General features: G+C 30.7%; 1 protein-coding gene and 1 non-coding gene across 4 annotated transcripts in view; one reads left to right on the top strand and one right to left on the bottom strand.

Annotated features, from left to right (window-relative positions):
* Positions 1–4,935: 4,935 nt before the first annotated feature.
* TRNAS-GCU (transfer RNA serine (anticodon GCU)) lies at positions 4,936–5,017 on the bottom strand. Its single transcript has one exon. It is a non-coding gene; the product is annotated as a tRNA-Ser (tRNA).
* A 352-nt stretch (positions 5,018–5,369) lies between these two features.
* Positions 5,370–25,712, top strand: part of LOC136982859 (glycoprotein 3-alpha-L-fucosyltransferase A-like) — a 46,009-nt gene continuing 25,666 nt past the window's right edge. Inside the window, exon 1 of one of the 3 annotated variants that reach the window (XM_067279403.1) lies at positions 5,370–5,408. The gene's annotated coding sequence lies outside the window, so the exon portion shown is untranslated. Of the gene's footprint in view, positions 5,414–22,352; positions 22,427–25,712 lie in introns of those variants that run through there. The other 2 variants (XM_067279405.1, XM_067279406.1) reach the window with 2 other exon arrangements.

Genomic DNA, 25,712 nt, shown 5'->3' with positions numbered 1-25,712 from the left:
CTTCGGACTTAGACCGTGTCCCCGACGCCAACAGAGGAAGTCTCCCCGAGCCTTACAGACTTGTCAACGCCACTGTCCCGGGGTCACCTTCTATCGACCATCGAAGAACCACATCGACGCCCAGGACATTCGAACGGCTGATTGTCCTAAAGCAAACTATTTTGTACAAAGTGTATGTTTATTTTATGTTAAAATAAACGGCTTTTGTCAGATACTTATCGTCTTTGTCTCCTCCGCCACCACCCATTACAAGTACGAATGGACCCTAGACCATCACTGACGCGCAATTAACTAATTACCCCTGGAAATCGGCTTCTTACAGAACAGCTTCCCTATCATCAAGTGTTACGGCACACGACTGGTGTATGGAATATAAATAAAGTAGAATACAAGAAATAGCCTATTACCATTAAACAGTAATATTATTAAATGTATAGTTTATTATTAATATTCAATAATTAATTTGCAAAGAAAATATCGTCGACGATGATGACGTGTAAGCGAATAAGGTGGCGGTTATCTTTAACTAGTATAGGAAACGTCGCGCAACGTTAAGCTATGTGGAAACGTTGTGCAATGTTGTACAACGTTTAGTCAGCTGATTGGATTGATATGATAGTCGATATTATCTGTTTTTTCTGTATAAACTGGAACTTGAATAATCGCTTCGCTTGTAAGATCATCGAATTTTGGCAAACGATGTCTTTCAGTTCTGTCTTTGAATTGCATTTATTTATTTTTATTTTTAATTTTTTGGCTGTACTATAGATTATCACCTATGGAATTTCAGGACTTTAATTATATATTTGAACTCAGGGGACCGAGACGAGTTCAACGGTACCCTATTTTTGGACTGGAGACGAAAAATAAAAAAAGTTACAATACTTTTTTAATGCTGTCATGAAGACGGCATCATAATTGCTAGTACTGCCATCTTGCAGTAAAGTCTGCAAACCATGACGTCGGACTACGGTCATCTCCAGGAAGGTAAAACACGCGATACGAGAGCGGAGAGAGCGACGCGACTTCCGATCATCGTTTCGATTCGCGATCGCCATTTCGGTTAATGTTACTTATGGCAGCGAACATGGCGGCCGTCCCACTGTTCGTGCTCCCGACTGACTTCCCGGAGGGGAGCCGCCGGCAGGCCGCCATGTGCTAACATCACTAGTTATTGATTCACGATAGTTCTTGAACAAAGTAAAAAAAAAAGGGGGAAACGTCTACTAAAGGCAATTTTAACGGCAAGCGACGCGACTCCCGATCGCGATAGTGAGGCCGACTTAGCGGAGAGAGCGACGCGACTCCCTATCATCGCGCGATCGCTGGAAAAAAGTATGATAACTTTATTATTTTTCGTCTCCGGTCCAAAAGTAGGGCATCGTTGAACTCGTCTCGGTCTCCTGAGTTCAGATATATACGCAAAGACCCGAAATTCCATAGGTGGTAATCTATAGTATCCCCAATTCTTTTTCACCTGCGGGCACTAAGAGGGCCTTTTTCCATGCTGTTATAAATTCTCTCAAATTCACAATGGAGCAGCCGTATAATGAGATACGGGGCCCGACATATCTAAGATAGTCCATAATAAAATCTTTCGAGTTGCTCGCCTAGTATAGGTATTTTCTAGTTTGAATATTTTCCAACTGATACAGATTAGTCATTTGAGATGAAACCTATAAATTTTCATGATTTCTCTCAAGAGTATCCTGATTAAGGCCATCGAGAACTTCTATAGGGCCTCTTTAATCTTCTTTTTTTTAAAGAAAACTGAAAATAAGCTTTAAATATTATAAAGAAATTCCATGCGTAGGCCTATATTTTCTTTTAAATATTTTCCTGACATTATTATAATGTGTAATCATTAATAATTAAATAAAAATATACTTGAAAGCCGAAAGTATTTTTTGATTTAAATTTGATAAAGTTTTTTATAAAAGCGTATTTAAAAACTAAATGATGCGTCTTGAGTTGTATTCGGAACACAAAAATATTATAGAACATATTATAATTTTAACGACATGTTAAATATTGGCAGTAGTAATATTAAAGCGTGTTATTGCTTTTTTAAAGATATTCATTACATTACAGTTAGAGCAATAACGATGGTATATTTATGGGGAGTGATATGGGTGTGGATCCTTCTCTAGAGGCTTTAGGAACAAAATTTAAACTAAAAAAATTCGTCTTAAACACCAAATTTAAAATTAAATTGTGTTAGTGAATAATTCAATATTAGTCGTTTCATTTCTTATAATAATAATAATAATAATAGAAATTACAGCAACTAGTGCGTGGAGACATTTGGTGGCGCCATCTGTTATGATATTTTATTAAAATTATTTTATTTTTAACTGTTATAAAATAGTAAAAAGATTAATTTTGAGGGTCGGGATGGGTTTTATAAAACTTGTAAATGACGAGTAAAATCGTCATTAAGTTCGATTCTACTCGAGATATGACGCACGACTACTTCTATCTTCACCCCCTCGACCTTTATCACCAAAATTTAATAGCATCAATCCTCTAACAAACAAACCGCCCTGCAAAATTTCAGAAATTTTCGACTAAAAGTACATACAGGAGTTATTCAACTTCAAAGAGAGTGAACAAGATCGTGTCCTATACACTAACATCCAAACATATAGAGAAAAATCCCTAATTTTTTATGCATTTTTCTTTCCTTAATCTCGAGAATAGAGTTAGATGAAAATCACTAAATATGGAAAGCTTAGTGGCAGGAGTCATGATTAACTATATATGAATTTCTGATGTAAACTGGAAGTCATGTTATTTCAATTCAAAAATTTCCCCTGAAAGCAGTTAGATAAATGATCAGCATGATTATTGCTAACAGAAAACGTATGATGTATAGGGGCAAGACACTGCTAATTTGAGGTGGAGAGCATATATTTTAAATTAAAATTTTTTTAAAAATATGATTAAAAATTGCAGTCCAGCATTGTGACGACGTCACAATAAATAATTGCTCGTTTTATCATCAAAATCATAAATATTGATAATCTCTTAATACACTAAACTGACATTACAAAACTTGTAGTATGTAACTTATTTATCTTAAGTATAATATTATAAGTATTATTATAATTTAATCCTTTTTATGGATTAAATGAACACAATCTTTCATAATTAAACAAAAAGAATGATTTTATGCAATTCTTCGTAAAATTATTTCATAAAAGTGGATACAGTAATCCACTTTTAAATAACTAAAATATTTATTAATTAATAAAAATAATAATTATAAATAATTAATGATTTGGATGTTTTATATTCTATATAAATAAAATCCATTATACATTTTTTTATATAAATTAACAACAATTGTGCTGTCTGGAGACCTGTCTAAAATCAACCAAATGTAGTACGGACATGCGAGAAAAAATTTTAGTTCAAAAACTCACCATTTAGGGACTTATGGCGCTGCAAGCGGAAAAAATACGTAGCACGCGCACGTATTGTGCTAAATTTCTGGACGTGAAACTGCGGCATGTAAAATACCATTTGTATTATCGCAGATCAGCAGCGATGTTCATGACCATGTCTGGAGGTCCTTTCTTGTAACGCTTCGTAATGGAAACAATGCCAATGTTGCGAGTGCACTTCGAGAGTTACGGCATTTTAAGAAATTGCGCTAAGGGTTTTTTGCCGCTCACAGTGCCACAAATCCCTTAGTGGTGCGTTTTGGAACTAACTGTAAGTCTTTTCCGTACGACTGGACAAGTTAGTATACAACATTCGGTTCAGTTTGAACTGCTACATATCCCTGTAGACTGCGTTGAATAGGGATACTTTGATTACGATCACCTTGCATACGAATTTCATCTAAAAATATAAAAGAAAAGGTGACGATTTCGCCATAAATTACAAAACTTCTATAACATCTTATATAAGAGTAAATAAAATATTGATAAAAAAAACTTTATACTAGTATTTGTGGGGAATATCTAATATCTTTATCAAGAAAATTATTGACATTAAAGTTTCGATATTAATAATAAATTATATAATATTTAATTTATAAACTGTACTCACTTTATGTGTAAGTTAGTAAGTGATAAAAGTGAGGTAGTATAGTAGTTTACACTACTATCACTACTATAATAATTTAGTATAGTCTAGCAATATTTATAGTAAGATATAAATTCAGATATTTATAGAAACTAACGTAAAAATGTTACTATTTCAATCAATACGATTCAATTTTTTGTATCGTATCACTTACAAACTTTTAAAATTATTTTACTATTCTTTTGGATTTACGTCAGAGTATCTATTATGAAAAACATTTAATTATTTATTTTTCAATTCACATTTATGTAAATTTTTTAAATTTACTTTTTAAATATAAAACTTATTTTTCTTTTTTTGTATTTAGTGAATGTAACAAAAGTGCTTCGTTTATGTTAAATAAAAAATTCACGTGAAGTAGACAAAAAATAATATGAAATTTGTAAAATCGATTGAGTTTTGTTTAAATCGAGATAATGAATAACTTATATATAAATTTTAAACATTTATTATACAAAAAACTAAATAAAAAATGTTTTCATATTAAAAATGTCTTTTATCTAGAATGAATAATTCTAATAAGTGACTACAGATGGCGCTATAGTAAATTATATGGGAAATAAAATAAAATAAACAAACATAAATGTTAGATATTTGTGAATTTATTAAACAATTTTTTCCTTTTAATAATCTTCGGCTTATTGTTTTAAAAGAGGCTTTTTTTATTTTTTTTTAATTGAATTTGTTTTAATTTGTTGTAAATAAATAAGTTTAATTCCGAAATTTATAAGATACTTGTCACTTTATAAAATATATTTTTTACGTTATATCACGTAAAAGTTATTATTAGATATGATTTTAAAATTTAAAAAATTAAACTAAAAAAAACAGAAAAAACATTTTCGACGAGGATGGGATTCGAACCCACGCGGGCAGAGCCCAATGGATTAGCAGTCCATCGCCTTAACCACTCGGCCACCTCGTCAACGACGTTCAATCTTGCTAATAATCTATATGAGACTAAATCAATGCAATTCCTTATTAATATTTTACATTTTTAGCAATTATGTATTTACATAAATTAATATCTATTAGTAATAAAACTAATATTATATTAATTTATTAATTCTATACTTACATTTGAATCATTGAAATTACAGCCAACTTATCATCAAATGCCTAGATTTTAAAATTGAATAAGTTTATTATGTACATAAAAAATATTTTATATATTTTAAAATAAAGATAGATTATAATTACTTTATAAATCAGAAGTAAAGTAAAATTAAAAAAAAATAATAATATTGTTTTTGTTTTGTGATTGTAACACCAGATGGCGGAAATATATTTATGATTTAAAGAGTGGTGTTTGGAAGGTGAGGTGTGTTTTTTTTTATTCTTAACAATTTGTTTAAAATGTAATAGAATAATTCGAAATTACTCGAAAAATTTACTTTACTTTTTAAAAAATATTTTGCATTTGTTCGTAATTAGAAAAATAAGGAATGATGTTCATGTAAGAAATTCTTTTAATAGCAATTTTTCATGAAATTATAAAATAATATTATAATAAAATTGCAGAAAAATATTAAAATGGTTTTTAAAAACACCGATTAAATATGAAAATTCCAACATGTTTATTATTACTGTAAAATGAGTCAACATTACTTTTAAATGTTTGTTCATAAAATGTTTAAATACAATTTTTATAGTATTAAATTTTAATTATTATTTAATTAAATAATAATTTTAAAAAGTAATTATTTTATTTACATTAAAAGCCGATAACAGTCGATATTTAAGTAAAATAGTCTAAAAGTAAGTGATTACATTTTATTGTTTTATTGCAACTGAAAACTGATTCGTTTACGTCGTCATCATTATTAAGGTATTTGAATGAATAAATTATTCTTATAAATATGTAAATATTTTCGGTAAAACCTTTCTATTTCGATACTTTTCTAAATTCAAGTTAATTGGAACCTGCAAACGTCTACAGTGTAACAAAATACGATATATTTTAAATGCCATTTAGGCTTTCGTATGTAAAGGAAATTATACCAGTGTTTTAAAAAATTATATTACATGTATTTCTCACTAATGCGTAATAAAAATTACCTATGGTTGGTTTATATTCTATTCATAATATCCCTCCTTTCCTCTAGAACACTGGTTCTCAACGTTTCTCGTTCGCGGACCCCTAAATCTCCCACGTGCCATCCCTAGGATCCGCGGACCACCGGTTGATTAACGCGGCTTTGGAACACGTTTCTGATGGCCATATTCACTAACAAGAGTTACGAGTTAACCAATTGCCACTCTCGTTACTTTTAGTACGTGAACTCTTATTGGTTAAATTCTAAAACTAACTGGTGATCCTGCGAGTATGAATTGAACACTGTTGGGGCAGTCCATTTATTACACGTACTGTTTTTAAATTTATTTGATCTCTTCCTTCCCTGTTCTGTACAATATAATGTACTTTCGGCAATATTTTCTCCTTTAATTATACGTACGAATTACTGCTTTGACCCCCCCCTGACATTTAACGAAATGAGAAAAAAGTTTTGCAAATGATTGTTTATTCAAACGATTAGTAAGAAAGCTTATAAGAACAAATGCGTTTGTTACTAATACCACTAAAACACCCACGTAAACAATACTCGAAACCTCCATCGTACAGACCTACAACCATGTACAGTTTCGCGACTCCTCTCCACTTTTAACAGCATTGGTACACGTAATTAATGGACAGTCCCATTTATGTAGAATCTAGTGTTTAACTTGGAAGTTTTACTGATAAATTTCTATTAGCGCGGCTATGAAATTGTTACTAAATCGAGTGTGACGCTAAATTGAAGCACCTCAAACAATACTACTGGATATAGTAATGAAATCTATAAGCAAAGTTTGAGTTTGAAAGTCTACTTCATTACTACGAAAGTCGCAGTCTGGTAAAGCGGCTTTAATATAGTTGAATAAGCCTGTTTCGTTTGAAACTGGCTATGCCATTGGCTAAGTGCTGTTAGAAAGGAATATTGGATTGACAAAAAAGTCAACGCATCAAGAGGTTCATCTGCCAAGAAGGTGGAGAAAATCTGGAAAATTTACGTGGCTATTCGCGACTAATCACCAGCGTTAAAGAGGTTTTATCCACTGGTTTGCTGGCGTTATATAGGACCACGCTGTATTAAGATCTGACTGTATACAACAATTCGTTTAATAATTTACGTGTAAATGCCTATTATTTAGTTATTTGTTTGAGAGTCAATATACACGACAAAATAATAATAATCATAGTTTCTAGGATAGGATTTTACAGAATTAATTTCAGATTTTCAGGAAGTTTAATGTCAGTGTTTAAATAAACAAGTAAATAAAATACTTTCGGAATGGTTAAACACAGTTTGTTTATGATTTTAAACTAAAATATCGTGTAAATGTTATACGTTTTATGAAAGAAACAACTAAGAATGAAATAAGGAAATCAATAAAACTAAACCATCGTATTATATTACAATTTATTACTTTTCTATGCTCTACATAAACACAAAAAATGTAGGAAAATTTTGTTTTATAAGGATGTTTAAACGTTAATCGTGTTTCTAGGACCGATAAAAAAGGAAGAGAATAAAAGGAAAATATAATTTAGTGAATATGTTTTATGCCATGTAAATTTCTTCAATCAAATTTTCGTGGGATGGTCTTTTTCGAGTATATCGAGCCCCTTCCCTTACCATTTGATATTATACTCATCATGGATTTGGCTTGGTCCACAACAAAGAATTTCGTTGTGGACCAAGCCAAATCCACGATGAGTATAATAAAAAGGCCCTCTTAGTGACCACAGGGCGGAAAGAGTAAAAAAATATATACCTATTGCGGGTTCGACCGTATCCACAATGAAGGCGGTCGGGTGGGGAGAAACGGAGCCCGAAATATCGGACAGAGACCATCTTCGAAAATTCCTGAAAATTTTTCTACCGCCCGCCGAATTCGATCCCGGATTTTCAGAACAATATGCTGACGCATTAACTGTCTAATGCCAAACTGTCTTGGCTATTCGGCTTTCTTATCCTATAATAGACCCACCAGTGGCTGAGTGGATAAAACCACCGAACACTGTAGCTGGTGGCGAGTTTGCGCCTGGCGAACGGACTGGCCACATGAAATTTTCCGGATTTTTTTCACTTTAGTAACACCTAAATAGGAGCCAATTTTCTATAAAAGGCCATCCGGAAGGCATCCCTTCCTTGTCGCGGTACATTAACCAAATAAACCAAACTTACCCTATAATAAAATAAATAACAAAACTGGAAAGATAATTGTATGTTGTTTCTAAAGGTATTGTTATATACAAAATTACAAATTTGTTTTTCTTTTTGTTTTCTTTACGTGTCAAACGGTTTCAGGTTTTTATTCATTATATAAATTTTAAGAAACAGACTTTCTAAGTGACGAAAATAGAGTTTTCCCTGTAATATTGACAGATTATTTTAGATACGTTATAGACATAATTTTAGTTGATTTATTTATAAAAAGCAACAGTAAGGAAATAACACGTGATGATATTGTCATATTTTTTGACAACAATAAATTTTATATTGTTATTCAATCACAATTTTTTCAGATTAAAAATAAAATATAATAGCGTACATTGAACTTGTTTAGTATATACAGGTATTTATTTCATAGATATAAAAGTATTGATAAATTTTATTGCCTTTCGTGTATTTCCTTAACTTTTTACTATTTTATAAATAGTAAAAACATTTTTAGTGTAAGGAATATACATATTTTAAATTACCTTTCTTTGGTTTTTTCCTTTAAAATTTCATGATCTAAAAATAAGAAAAACCCGAATGAAACATGTTACAATATAATCTTATCAGTGCAACTAATAAACCTGTAGCATATTTTAGATATGTATCTCAAATATTCTATGGCCGAGTGGATGAAAGCACTGAGCACAGTAGTTGTTCGTGGATTCGCCAACGGGCTGGCCACGTAGAGCTTCCTGAGTTTTTTCACATTTGTAAATAGGGGACAAAAAATCCTCCCGGGAGGTGTTCCTTCTCGGTAGATTGCCATACACAAACAACAATTAAATGTCAGACCGTATGGCCGAGACGTTAAAGTGCTAGCCTACCAACTGGGTACCGGGTTCGAATCCAGCCAGCAAAAACGTTTAGAATATTTTGAGATTGGCATGTTCCGGATATGTCGGGCCCCATTTCTCATCACCTAGCCAGTCGCCTCATTGTGAGTCTGACCGAATCCATGACGGGCCTGCAAAAAGGCTCACATGGCAGAAAGAGTAAAAATTTCTTTGATTTTTGAAGTATTTCGGCTAATTTATTTTTAAGTTATTTAAAAAATTAATAATAAATATTTGTTGAATTCTGTTCAATATCCACGCCTTTTTTAAGTGGCCAAAATTTTGTGAAATCGATATTAATCAATCGCTATTATCTTAATAAGTTCATTTTAATCATCAACGAACGTGAATTTTAACCAAATAGTGATTAAGTTTAGATTGGTACAGACAGTTTCTTGGTACTTTAGTGCGTTCCACTTAGTTGTCACGCCCGTACTATAATGAAACGAGACACACCCAAATATTATTGTCTGTGAGGTGTAATAAATAAAATAATTTTTATTATCATAGTTTTACAATTACGCCTTTTGTTACTTTTAGTAGCGATAAGAAAAGGCTATAGACCTATATGAAAATTTAAACCAACTAAAAATAAAGCTTTGTATACCTTTGCTCGTAAGTTCAGAAAAAGATTAAAATGTTAGAACGTTAAAATTTTCAGGAATTATGATAGATGAGAGCTCCTCAGTTGGGAGAGGTCAGACCACCAACATGGTCGAATCTTCAAACGGCAACCATTTTTCAGAAACATCTCTTTTCGAAATAACATTTGAACAACAAACATTTTTTAAGTTTTCGTTAGTGGCCGACTATATATATATTTAATAATAAAATTTGATTAAAAGAAATAAATATCGCTTTTCTTAATATGCAATGGAATAAAACGAATTATCTGCAACAAATTTTTTTCAGACTCCCTAAATGTGAGGTTCTAGACAAAAGGTCTGCCGGTCTTATTTTTAAATATGGTCTTTGATACATTGTTTATCTATTTTCATATTAAATCTTTCTGAGAAGTTACAAAAAATCAGCAACGAGTTACTTAACTTTTCCGACGACTTTTGGTGGCGCCTTCTGTTATGATGTTTTTATTAAAAACTTTATATTTTTAATTATTATAAAATGGGGAAAAATTAATATTGAGGGTTGGTTGGGTTTTACAAAAATTATAAATGCTAATGACGAATAAAATCGTCATTAACTCCGGCTCTACTGGAGATATTACACACGACCCTTTATCTCTCCACTCCCTCGACCTTTAACCACCAAAATTTAATAGCAATTGCAATTTAATGCACCAAATTTAAACTAATCCCCCTAATACACAAACTTCCTTGCAAAATTTCTCGACGTTTCAAAGTTCCCTGAGTCCAAAAACGTACAAATCTTGGAGGGTCACTTTTTGTCCGATCGCCATACTTTCCCTCTGTTATATATAACAGTCGAGAAAGTAAAAATAGATATGTTTGATTCTCCTTTACTGTCTGTTAGTTTGTTCATTTGTTTGTCTATTCACAAGTTCCCCGGAAATGAAAGTTTACTTTCATTTTCATATGTAAACTTTAATTTCCGGTTAAATATATTGTATATACCAAATACTATGAATGTATAGCATTATGTAGAAACGTTTAGGCCTATCACGATTTTTTAAAATACTTTTCACCTATTTTAAGATCTACGGGAAAATTTTGATCTATGATAAAATGATAGGTTCTTGCAGTATATTAAGTTTTTTGAGTAACTATTAAGTTCCTCAATATTGTTGAAGGAAATAATGACTAACAATGAAGTATCTGTTAGTCATTCTTCTTCCATTAAGGATATATTTAATACGTATTTATAATAATTAAATCAATTTCAAATAAATTTTGAATTTCTTTTCGATAAAATTATGCAGCAATAGTGATAATTAGAAATTTTTAGAAAATGGAAGCTTTATATTAAACTAGCAGATATGCCCGAGGCTATCTGGGCAAAAAATAATAAGGACAAGCATTAAAATGAAACTCATATTTAAAGTTTGGTTATTTTATCTAACCATTGTTATGTTTATCACGAAGTGTCGAGGGAATTAGGGGAGGAGGGGAAATTAGGGAGGAGTGGGGTGTCCAGGTTTTATGGTAGCCTATATTTTCTGCAGGATCCCAGAGAGTATGAGAAATTTTGGTGCAGATCGGTTAAAGGGTTTACAAGTGTTTAGATAGATTCTATTTTATTTAAGGCGATTAGATAGAAAATATAAATTTACTAACAATTTAATAGCGCAACATTTTTAAATTTTGTGAAATCCTTACTTGTTTCAATCCACAAAAATAAAATAAATTAATTTTAATAGCATATTATAATAATTATATAAATAATTTCTAAATTATTTATATAATTATTCCAGTACATCATCGCAATCATTCTTCCTGCTCTACACTACTTTAAGGAACAGTCTATTAGTTATGTGTGCAGTTTTTTGAGCCAGTTTTTGCGCCTTCCTCCCTGTCGTGTACAATGGTGTACTTTTGTAACACCCATCTATAATTATGTAATTAATGATGGATTTTACAATAGTTCACGGATCCCCTGACATTGAAGAAACGACTTTTAAAAAAATCTGCAAATATTTTCTAACTGATAATTTACTCACACTACTAATAAGTAGGCCTACGAGAATAAATTCTCCACTAAAAAATCTACGTAGACAATGACTCGATCCTCTTTTCTACCTTGTAGACTTACAGTACAAGGGAGAAAGGATACAATGAACGTATACAAATGGAATACAAAGGAAAAATGTGTCCAATGATGTACTTTTCGCGACCCTTTCCTTAAACTGTACACGCAATTAATGCATGTCCCCTAATAATCATTAATTAGAAGAATTTGGATTTGCAACAAAACTGAAAAACCAAGGATAGATGATATGGACTGATAATTTTCAAAAATATAAATTCGTTTTTAATTATGCATACACATTTATGGGGAAACATTAATTAAGCTTCATTTTAACAACAGTAAAATAACCAGAAAAAAGTAGTAGTAATTAAGAAGTCTTTAGTTGCAGAAATTTGTTTTGTAGAGAGTTTATTTAATATATTCTAAGTTGGTAATAATTTTACTTTTTTAGATTAATGAACTTTAAAATTATTTTGAGGAAATTTTAATTTCTAGTACTCGTCTCTTCGATTCATTTCTTTTCTAATCAAAAATCTTTAACTTATTCGTGTTCGTTGGAAAGCAATAAAAATTGTATGCTGTCTTCACTTATGATGTTTTAAATTACTTTGGAAACGTTAAAAAAATTGAAAATAGAACACTTTTTATTAAACCTTGAGAAAATTTACTTAAAAAAGTTTTTAACACGAACACAAAATGAGGAAAATTATCTCTGATCGTAACAATCGGATTACATTCACTAAAATCCAGTCTTTTTTCCTAATAAATCACTTAAACTTTTTGTTTTATCTCTTCTTAAACATGAGAAATTCATCTATTTAAAAGCTCGCCAGTGATCGAATGGATAAAACCACTGAACGCCGGTAATTAGTAGCGAGTCGCGCCTCACCAAAGAAAAGACCACGCTAAATTTTCCGAGTTTCTTCCTGTATCTAAGATCTAAATAGAAGTCAATTTCCCACAGAACACCTCCAGAAGGCAGATCGTTCAAATGTTGCGTTGCCGTATCCCATCAACCAAACCAAAATCGTAATTGGTTGTGGGTTCGCACCTCACCAACGGTCTTGCCAAGTGAAATTTTCTAGGTTTTATTCACACTTGTAACATCTAAATAGGGATAAATTTACTTAGAAAATCCTTCCAAGAGGCAAAATCGTCCTGCCTTATTTCAGCAATCCAATCCAATTATTTATTAAAAGGGTTTCTAGTTGAGTTAAATGTCGAATGAATGTATTAGAGAAATGTTTTCGTAAAGTATTCCTGTATATAAAATATTTATTTTACAATTTTTCAACGTTTTTTTTCCTATTTTCTTTATATTATTAAATTAGTTTTTTTCTATACTGAATATATTCTCAACCGAGTTATGTTTCAATCTTAAACTTCCTACATCTTACGGATCTTATGACATTCTAAAAATTGGATATATTTGGATATAAAAGTGACACGAACCTTGAAAATATGTTAAATTTATACGTAATAGAAGTAGTGAACTCTTCTTAAACAAGAACTCTCGTAAACCTACAAATAAAACTTGATCGAAGTTTCAGCCTTATGCATTCGTTTCAGTGAATGCACTACTGATCACAAGAGCACTTACCGATTGTGGATGAGTCTGACATCAACTTGTATACAGAACAAACGAAATTTATTCCATAAATAATGCATGGTGTAACAAAATTAATTAATTTTTGGAGGAAATTAAATAAATTTCCTGAATTTTTATTTTTTAAAAATTGATTTTGGATGGGAGGATGCAAATACAGCAGCCAACAAACAAATGAAAGATTTTGCAGCAAGTAAGGAGGAAAAAGTCTACGCGGCGGCTTTCGACTTGTATGCTCTAATAGAGTGGAAAATTATTAAATTTGCCATTGTCGGTGGCGCTAGTAGCGCTCGAGTGAATGCTTCCATTTTCATCGCATGGTTGCCGTTAAGTCAATGTTGCCAACCAATTTGGACTGTAACTACTTTTATGTTCACAACATTGACTTTGCTCCATTTTTAATTTTAAAAATCTAATTTTATTCAAGCATGATTTCTTTTTCTTCTACCTAAACATAATTAAATTCGCTTAGATAATGATCGCTATCAAATTGGATAATTATTTATTTCGCACCTCTTAATGTAATTAAGAGGTTCGCATTCAAATGAAGCAAATATATATTTTGTCCTTACTTAAACATATCAAAACTGCCAAATATATTGATGTGATAACGTTCAAAGTTTATATTTATGCGTGTTTAAAAGTGTGACTTTTATACAAAGTATTTCTTTATTAACTGAACAGCCTAAAGAAAAGTCAGTCGAGAAAAAAATAAAATAAGATAATAAAATTTAACGAAAGATAAATAATAATTAATGAGGTCAAAGATTTAACCTCGTTTTTTTCAGATGGTTTTACAGATGATTAAACACTTGTGTTATTTGTGATGGCTTTTTTAACGGAGGTTGTCTATTTTATACGTTGAGAATCGAAATAAATGTATGCTATAATTTCTTATAGACGATATCCATTTTGATCCAATATTTTAGTAGTTTTTTAATATCATTAATGGCTGATCGGATGGTGAGATAATCACATTTTTTCCTTGTGTTTACTAGTAGCCCTGTGGATAAAACCACTAACACTGGTCGTGAGTTCGCATCTGACTAACGAACTCGTGACATTTTGAGCTTTCTTCGTGTCTAAATAGAGCTAGTTTTCCACAGGAATTTTTTCCGGTAGGCAACCCCCTTGGAAGATCGCCTTTGTTGCTTTGCCTTATCCCATTATTCCACACCACGTCTAATTTCTATAATGCAATAATTAAACCTTATTTCTGAGCGTTATCATAAAAATATTGCAATATATTAATTAAGTTATTTTTCTATAGTCATTAATGCTTATAATATTTAAGAGAAAATAAAATTTTCGACAAGAATTTTTAATAAAGTAGGCTACTTTGTACGACTCTCGACACATCCTATTTCTCTAATTACAGACAATGTTTAAAATTCTTCTTATAACGTTCATGGCAGAAATACTCTTCATCCCTAATAATGTAGACATCATGTCATAGACTGGGTAACTTATAGACACAAGATATACTTTGCTTACATTTTTATATTTGTCAAAACCAGTTCTGATGCTTGAATTTTTCTGCTTAATATAGCCGATTTCAATCTTTTTGGCCTACATAGTATGACAGAAATACAACTTTATGGAACAGGTAAAATATATTACACGTTTAACTCTATAACTACAATTGTTATACAGTACAGACTAAGTTTATATTATTATTAGAGGTAGAGTTACTCAAGGGTCTAGGCTAGGGATGGCGAACCTTTCTGAGCCCGCGTGCCATATCGTAAGCACACTTAGCTTTAAAGGTGTTTTATGTGTCCAAAGTATTAGACTTCGAATAACGATGTTTAAATGAATTAAATGAATGTGCTTTAATTAAAATAAATATTAAAAAGCTGATTGAAAAATCAGGTATCTATTTGCTATTTACATCGTTACTTCGATTACCATTAATTAAATTGGCATATGATTTTACTTACTAATTATTTACTTAATACAATACCGAAGTTGTTAAGCAATTAATCAAATAATATCAAATTTTCGTAAGTAAGAATATAAATTATTTTTGAAAATTCGAATTTTACTTATAGAGATCTGGTAAAAATTTAGAATTCAGGAGTAAAAAGAATTAGTTTTATGATATAAAGTAACACCACAATGCGAAATCTGTTAAGGGGTCCTCCACGGAACACCTTGTTTGGGAAACAAGTCCTTATTTAGGTGTTAGATACGTACAGAAAACATGGAAAACTCCATCGATTAGAATTTGTCGGTTTTTGAAGAAATTTGTATAATTTGAAAACCGTCTATACCTAAAACATAAAAATTAATTAATTATTTGATTAAAAATATTAACATTTTGACATAAAATCGTCTCTGGCATAAAACGGAAATATTGTTAAATACTAAGTTTCATAAAAGTAAGTACAAAACAAAAAATCCCCCTACGCCTAAAATTCGGCCAATTCGGCTCAATTCAAGCTCTGAATGAGACGGTTGGGACCTTATCAGAGCTGAAGAGCATATCCATAGGAACAAAAAAGTCAAAGAAATCATACTTCTACAAGCGACCCTTTGCGAATACAGCCCCTAAAATCGGGTCGTGCGAGATCGATTACATAAATATCTTCAAAAACTTGAAAAAATGACTTCGTCCAGCCCTAGGGCACTAAAAAAGTAGTTTTTGGTATTAGAGTGTTTGTACCAAACAGAATAACGAAAAAGTTTGATTTATTATTTAATGCTTTAAAGACGATTAAACCCAGCTCAGTAGCAAGTGAGAGAGTTTTTTCTGTTTCTGGCAATTTTGTGTAAAATAACGACACGGTTCAGCAATAGATCTACAGACGTTCTTTGCTTTCTAAAATCGTATTTTCTTAGGAAAAATAGGAAATAAAATAATATTTTGCAGGCATTTATTGTTATTCGTTTACTTAATGGTTTTTTATGGAGTAAATTTTATATTTTAATGTAATATTCTAGCATTTTTTTTGTTTTGTTTTATGTAGACATTGGTCGATTATATTTTGTTATATTCTTGAAATGTTATAAATATTAAATAAATTAAAAAGTTTCAAAATAAGTTGTAAATATCTCTTATTTCCTTTTTGGGGTAAAAATCCGAAAACCGGTTTTAACCGGTTTCGTAGAAAATTGAGATTCGAAAACCGGTGTTTTAAAAAGTCAGTTTTTGTATAAACCCTACCATTGATGATTTTATCTTAAATAATTTTAAAAAATTCTATTATTTCTAAGCGCAAGCACTGTCAGACAAAGTTACAAAGTTTGTAGCGTACTGCATGCTTTGCTATTACAAAGGTCATGTTAATGATATTGGATCTTCTTTCTCTGCACCTGCTTATTCAGACCGAAGCGAGGAGAATGTACTGGTTAACTCATTTCTGAATCAGCTATTGTTGGTCATTTGGCTATACTGAGAGACATGATAAAGGAAGACATTCTTTGATGGTTTCTAACAGACTGTTATTTCGGTTTACGTTTAACGGGAGTTTCTTGGTCTCCTTTCCCACTCGCTTTGACTGGTATAAGGATAAGGTGACCTTTCGTTCAGAGGATATAATCTGGTTTACAGACGGATCCAAAACTGATGCCACAAATGCCAACACTTTGAAACAACTGCTGGAATTTGTGGGGCTTTTTTGTCCTAGTGGGTAGGTTCCCCGCTGTGTTTCAATTCGAGTTACTACCTATTATTTAATATATTGCACCATCTTACTTAGAAATCTTTTTAATAAGACTATTTACATTGCCTCTGACAATCAGGCTGCCTTAATAGCACTTGACTCTTCTTGGGTTTCTTCAGCACTGGCTACCGCAATAGTTTTTCTCTTGTAAATGCAAGGGTATGAGATTACCGTTGGCAATGTAAGTGCTGATCTACTGGCCAAGCAGGGAGCTTCATATTCCTTTGTAGAGTCCGAACCAGTTCTTAGTATTCCTTATAATACTTTTTAAAGCTATCAAAGAATGAACTATCTTCAATGATTTTAAGCATTGAATGTTAACTCCTGGTTCAATCAGAGCACGACTTATTGTAGCGATTAAATTAACATATATGAGAAATCAGGGCTGGCCCGAGAAAAAGTGGGACCCGGTGCAAAGTTCTGCGGGGTCTTTTAATAATAATAGTACTCACTTGTTCCTTTGGAGTTATGCATTGGACTCACACAGATCTTGAGCAACTCCAAAGGAAAACAAGAACAACACTTACTAAGCATAAAAACATCTTAAATCCACCATAGAAAGATTAACCCTTCCACGTAAAGATGGCGGATATGGCCTGATTGATATAGTTAACCTTCACTACAAACAAATAAAGACACTGCGAGAGTTTTCTTTAAAAAACATGAAACATTAGTTACATAAAGCAGTAATTTTAGCAGACTCAAATAATATACCATTAAACTTACACTCACGTCATACCATGTTTTGACACGTCACAACATATAAATAGCATAGACACCATTAAGCAATCGTGGGCTCGAAAGACAAAATAAAATTGCATACGTTATAGACATATCCATTTCAAACACTCACAATGTACAAAACATATGCCCTGAAAAAATCAGCAAGTACACAGAACTCGCCCAGGAAATAAGGCATCTGTGGAGGGTGGATAAGGTTCTAATTGTACTTATTGTCCTCTCCTCTACAGGTGTAATACCACACACATTACACATAAGCCTGGGAACATTACGATTGAATGGAAACACACAAATAACACTACAGAAGCCACTATATTGAATACATGTCATATTGTTAGGAAATTCCTGAATACAGACACACACACACACACACACACACTGACACACTTATTTAATTTTTGTTTTGTTTTGGATGCTATGCCTTGACTTTGGTCCGGCATAGTACACAGCAACCGCTGTCAACCGAGTATAACTCACTAAACCAAACATAGTAATAATAAAAACAGTTCCGAACAACAAAATAATATTTTAATGGTAAACATACCATCCGTTAAATAGAATAGCGAAAATTAGTTAAATTAGCGAATAATAAATTGATCAGTTTTTAAATTTCACAAGAGTTGAATCATGAAGAATCGCGGAGCCGGCCGGAAATTAAAGCTAGACTTTTTTTCCTAGCCTGCTCACTGGGCGATTTAAAGGTTTCGATTGGAATCTTGTTCGTGTTTTATCGCTGGTTTGAGTGGTTTTGATCACTTTCACTGTCGACTGAAACTTTCCTCCTCAGCTTCTTGCTACTTTTGAGATTTCTCCGAGAAGATTCCAGAATGTGCAGATCTCTGCTCAGGTAGATTTATTCATCTTGGTTTCACTTTGTTCACTTGACGAAGTCCCTCAGCATTCATTCAGAGGTTTACAGAACTTTTTTAGAGTTTATTCTTCTGAAGTAACTGTCTTGGGGCACTGGTCGAGGTGGGCTTAGCCTACTATGTTTAAAATACAATACGATAAATCATTTTTAAGCATTGCAATGTTTTCTAATTATTAGACAATATAAAATATTTTAAAGTGATAAAATGCACTAATAACATTTAAACTAAATGTTTTAAATACTACTGTATAAATGTAAAATAAATAGTTAAGAAGCGGAACTTCAAAAAATGGGAGAAAATTCGTTATTTTATATTTAAAATCTTAAATAATCACGTCATTAAAATAAATGTAATGATGAATATTATTACGAATATAATATATTCATATACAGCCGAACCTTCCAACAACCGTTTTTAAAGTGCAGCCATTTTTTCAGGAACTTTATTTTGAAAAATATATGCAAAAACAACCACTAAACAACGACAATTTTTAATGTGGTAGCCGTTGCTTATAGGTTTGACTAGTTTTAATTCAATAAAATATATATAAACGTACAGAATATATGATTATAGTTGTAGTTAAATAGAGTTTTATTATTGTAATAAAATTTCTTGATAATTATATTGGCTAGCATTTTAACCGCATGTGGTACTTCAAGTAATAAATTTTAACTTTTTACGATAAAACCATTTGTTGAAATTAATTCATCAAAAATAAATGGTTGCATTAAAATACTTTTTGGTAAAGAATGAAAAGAAAGATATAAAATTATTGAAATTATATTCTATATAAATATGTTAAAATAGGATTTTAAATTGTACTTAAAAATGGTTTAACACCAACTCCACTGTCGAACATGTCAGACAGAGTATATAATTAAATTCCTTTGTTAATTGTTTTAAAATGTACAATGTAGAATATATTTTAAACGATCTAATATAAGCATGATATAAAAAAAATATTTTTCTAAAAAATACATTTTCTAAAAATATTAGTTGCTATTGCAAACATTTTAAAGTTAAGTATAAAGAATAAAGGGTTTTATTAAAAAGAAATAAATGTTTATTTTGGATAAACATTTGTGTTTTTAGGCCTACCAATGGATAAAATCACTGAACGCTGATAGTGGGCATGGATTCGTGCCTGGCTGGTCATGGAGTTTTCAGGGTTTTCTTCGAGTGTATAACACCTAAATAGGAACCAATTTGGCATAGAAAGTCCTCACGGAAGACATCCCTCTTGGCAGATTACTCACGTATTGCGTTGCTTTATCCAATCAATCCAATATTTTCCATTAGAAAGTTTTATAAATTGTTTCTTTAGAAATTAATTAGGAATTTTGAAAGTTATTTTCACCGTTTATATTGTAGTCTTATAAATCAATATAATTGTATCGAATACTGTTTATTGCTGTTTACTACTTTCTCCGTTAAGTTCTTTCATTCAGAAAGATTACAAAAATGAACCAGAAAAACGTCTTTGTAGCTCTTATAATGATATCGAAAGTTCAGCTTATTCGAGTAAACTGTCAAGCTATTCTGCTTTCATTTATTGCGATAAGGAACCGAAATTGATATCGGTTTTGGATATTTTCCATGCCTTATCTAATCGTAAAAAAGTATCTGCAATGTAAGGCTAAGGTTGATCTGTAAATGACATTTTCGTGTGTTATGACTATAATAAGAACTAAATAATAAAAAAAGTGTACTCATGCGAAAATCGTCTATAGAAGTTCGTGATAGTTATTGGACACACCATCTTCTATTTCCTTACTTTTGAGTCCCCTTCGTTGCGAACAACAAACATTGTTAATTCGGGATGGCCACATGGAGTTTTCCGGGTTTCTTCGCTTATCAATAGGAGACAGTTTCTCATAGAAAGTCCTCCCGGAGACACCTTCCCTCGTCAATCATTTGTTATACCTTATCTCATTAATCCTACAATCCACTGCAAACAACCCCCATCACAATGAAAGAATTCAGGTCGTCTGTATAGCCTCAAATATAGGTGTCACGTGACAAATCCAATCCTGATCTGTAAGAACTTCAAAAGTCTAAATCGTTTATTGGTTAATTTCTAATTCTAACTTTTCATCCTTTTTTTGTGTATTATCAACAAGTAAATAAATGATAAAGCCCGACTTTATTTATCTTGAAAACTACTTAATCTACAATGTTTTAAAATCTCTGCTTCCAGAGAATTATGAAAAGATTTCATTTTAGAAATGTTTAGCAATATTACCTAATGTTTAATAAAAGATTGTGAGCAGTGAAGTTTTAGTCGATTATTCCTGTAGTAGGGAAAACAGAATAGACATCTCAGGGAACTTCTTGTACTTTATTTTCATTGTTCTCACGCATACAATATAACAACTATTAAATAACAATATGCAAAGAAAGGATTTTATGAATTAAATTCATATAACAATATACAAAATAAAATTTAGGTCACTTATAGTATACAGTATTATAATCACGTATAATCACTATTTTATTAAAATAATAATGTACAGTTCGTTGACCTTAAAGATTATATTGAATTACTAAATCATAATATCGTACTTCCACGTTTAGTTTTCATTTTTCCCCTTTATTTTGGCCATTCGCACCAGAGAATAAAACCATTGAACAGTGATAATTGTTTACGGGTTCAAGAATCACCAACGTGCTGGCCACGTGGAGTTTTACGGATTTTTTCACGTATCTAACAAGAGAGCTGAAAGAGCCACAGTACGATTGTGGAATTAATGGGATAAGGCAACGCAACAAAAGGGCATTCTGCCAATGTCGGATGTCTCCTGAGAAGACTTTCTGCAGGAAGCTGGTCCCTGTTTAGATGTTGGACAAGTGAAGAAACCCGGTAAACTTCAGCTGATTGATTAAGAGCAAACCCACATCCAGTGTTCAGTTGTTTTATCACTTGACCATTGCATAAATACTGATAAAAAAATTATAGATTTTGCCCTTTGAATCTGATAATAAATTTCAAATTAAACTTTCAGTTGTTAATTGTTTTATCTGTTTGCATCTTGAGATTAGACCTAAATATATTTTACTTATTTATTGTGAAATTGGATACAATTATTCAATTTTTAACGTTTCTCTTTTCATAAAATTGCCGTCTAAGTTAACCGCAAATGAAGAATATTTTAACAATTTTTTGATGAAATTTTATAATTATAATTAAAGTATTGATCTATATTATGAAATACAGTCAGATTATTTTAAATTTTTTCAGCATATTAATCTGAAAATTAAATATAGTTCTTTTTCACTGTAGAATCGGGATATGATACAGGAATAATACTCATTAACTTACAATACTTACTTAAATACTCATATAAAACAGAATTATATTGGATATAGTGAATATAAATTAATATATCCTTACTTGTATTCTATTTCGTGAAAAATAAGATAATAAGTACAATAGGATAAGTTTAAGGGTTAAAAAGTAAGTTAAAGATAAGCTTAATGTAGGCCTATCAATAATTCAACAGATAAGTATGAAATTTTATCACAATTAGGCTTATATAGGGATGGATTGCAGGACAATTTGGATAGCATAGAAGACCCCTGAAAGTTAATCTTTTATGTAAAGAAATAAATTTTTATAATTAATTAATAACTGTTTTTATGGAAAGCATACAAATCTAATCGTTTATTTTGAAAAGGATTCCAACATCAGGTTAGAATTAATGTTATAGAATTAAACTAAATTGAATTAATTCACTTAACTGTTATAAAATAATTAATGTAAAATTTAATTTTTAGTTATATTATTATTATACTTGGAAGAATTTTTATCTCGAATCAGGCTTTTATGAAATTATAATATTTTATATGACTGATTGATAGAAGAGAGAACGCAACACAAGGGCGATTTGCCAATGGGGGATGCCTTCCAACAGGAATTTCTATAGAAAACTGCCCCTATTTAGGTGTTAGACACTAAAGAAATCCCAGAAAACTCCACACGGCCAGCCGGTTGGTCGGGATGCGAACCCACGACTTTCAATAGTTTTATCCATTCGGTAAATATCCATTAAAATATTTTAGCTTCTGCTGCTGTTATAACTCATATTTACTAACATGACTATTCTATACAAGGGGATTAACGAAGAAGAAGCAGAGAAGGTCATATGTCTCGACGTCTCGAGACTAAAAAATTGTTAAGAACTTTCTTGATCAATAGAAAATAATTTTAAAAATAGTCAGCGAAACGTTAAATAAGTTATTATGCTAATAATATTATTAAAAATGACAGAAAAGTAGCTGTTTTATTATTGTTAAAAACACGCCCATTTATATCAATATATAGCCTACTTATATATTGCTCCGGGCATCGCAAATTCATGATACGCCTGTGTTTTTAGAATTAGATTGAAGTATGTTGTTTTGCAAGCAGGTTTATTAAAAATTCCTAGTAGATATATATATATATATATATATACGTACAGTATACACCTGTACCCAGAACTGCTCGAATGACTAATGAACAAGATGATGGATTCTTATTTCTTGTTTTAATTATTTAAAGTTTACTAGGTTGATTCATTGAGGTCATATTATATATAGAACAAGAAACACATTCTTTGTCACAGGTTAGACAATGGCGTATCCAGGATTTTGAGAATATGGGTGCTGCTCAAGACAGATTTTTGGAGACCAAGGCACCAGCCCATTGCCGTTTTTTTTTTGGAAAATATTATTTAATTACTTTAGAGTTACTTCAGTTAGCAAATTTTACCTACTTAAGATTATATTTATTTTTATTTTAAAGTAATAAAACTGATTGCTTTGGTATGAAGGGATGCTGAAGCACTATAAGTACCCTCCTGCATAGGCCTTCCTTCAGCTTAGACAATTTTACATAAGACGACCGCATTAGAAGGATCATTTTATTTAATTGTAAACAAATTCCTAATCATTGAAAATTAATTTCATAATCTTTATTCATTGACCTTTCTACATATTTCTTCTACTTGTATTTTTGTCGATGAAACAAGTATTATTTTATATAAAATAAATTTTTAAGATGGAATTCAGAAAAATTTTGTTTCCAATGAATTATTTTAATATTGAAATATTTTTTAAATTTTTGAAACCTTTATTTGATTACTTTTTAAAATTTTTTCCGACCGAATTACATTTAAAAGAACATAATTCACTATAAAAGATGATGTTTTATATTTTAAAGTATGTAATAAATCAATTTAAAATTCAAATTTTGAGTAAATGTATTTTTGCTATAACTCTGTTTTATCACAGCAAATAAATTAAGAAGAATTAAAAGAGTTAATCCGAAATTAATTTCAAATATTTGCTTTTCTCCTTTGAAATACGGCTCTTTAATCTCTAGGGTGGTGCAGAAAAAAGCGCACGTTCATCACGTGATGTCAACTTTTGACTCTATTTACTGACATCATTGACCTTTTATTCCCTGTTGTTCATCTCCTGTGATTATTTTTGAAAATGACTGCATTAGCGAATTTAATTAAACCTTTTTTTTTGCATAATAATCACGACATTTATTGTATTGATGAACGAAAATACAGCAAAGATAGTAATATAGTTTGTACACTTACATTAATGTAATTTATAGCAAAAGCATTTCGTACACTAATTTGTCATAAAGTATATACCTTATTGTATAATTAATATGGCTATTAACATAAGTTCTTTTAAGTAAACATTTAAAAAACAAACATTTCTGAAAAATGGCCGCTGTTTACAGGTAGCCTTATTGCAGGTTCGACTGTATATATGTATTGCTAAGATGAAGAAACAATTATTCTTGTAGTTACTGAAGCTAAAACTTTAAATTAATATTAGAAATTTTATATTGTTTAAGGAATGTTTCCCATACGCATAAATAGAAATATTTGCAAATATTTTAAAAAATGCAAATAATTTATGTAAATTCTTGACATTTTTTAAATGTAAGTTCTTTTATTAAATTTAAATATATTTAAAAGAATTTTCTCACTGGAAAATAGTATTAGTATTGTTCTGGTCTCATTTTAATTAAATGATTTTCCAATAAATGATAATTACATGTCTAGAAAATAAAAGAAATTTAAAGAAATTATTTTCAAAATATGCGTTAAAAATTAGAAGAATTTTAAATTAATGAAGTGTTAATGTCACACAGTGTATTTTCAATGAGGAAATACTGCGTAGAGAATGCAGGTTGCAGATAAATATCTACAATCTGCAATGCGTTATTCTTTACAGGCCACAGTATTTCGTTAAAAAACGGTTAGAATGAATAATTTAAAAATTTTATTTACATATTTATATTTATATCCTATGATTTAAATATATTAATAGACAATTCCGTCGATATAATGGACTTACGACGATAATAGTCACGTCTACCCCACTATTAATCTATTAAATCGAAGGCCTGTCTGTAATTAGTTTTTAATAAAATTTATTTTAAATATATATCTGGAATCAGAATTTTATACATTAATTTTAATTTTAACGTAACAATTTTACTTTATGCGTTAAATAATTGTTATAATAAACAGTAGTATAAATTGCAGGCAACCTTCGTATTACGTGGTACTTATACAATGTGTTTTGATATAAGATGAAATCATCTGTTTGTTTCACTCCTATAAATGTTCCCTCAGTTTCTACAATATACTTTGCTAATGTAAATTGTGCAATTTCCCTTTATATTGTTAAAGCTTTTCTATGTAATTCATGTTTTGTTAAATGAAATTTTCTGAATTAAATAAAACTTTTTTTTTCTGACATGTTAGATAAAAATTTATATTTAAAAATTCGTTTTTGAACGTAAACCTACTTTTTTATATGTAATGTGAGTCTCGCATAATGCGATTTTTATGACACCACATTTTTGTGAAATCTAACTACTGCGTTATACGAGAGTTACCTGTATATTACTAAAAACTGTTTTGAAAGATTCATGCATTCGCCAGTGGCTGAGTGGATAAAACCAC

This window comes from Centruroides vittatus, unplaced genomic scaffold (genome assembly GCF_030686945.1).
Source record: "Centruroides vittatus isolate TY-2023 unplaced genomic scaffold, ASM3068694v2 contig_866, whole genome shotgun sequence".
NCBI classification, from domain to species: Eukaryota; Metazoa; Arthropoda; class Arachnida; order Scorpiones; family Buthidae; genus Centruroides; species Centruroides vittatus.
The sequence above is the reverse complement of the archived record's forward strand: the minus strand, read 5'-3'. Positions and strand labels throughout refer to the sequence as shown.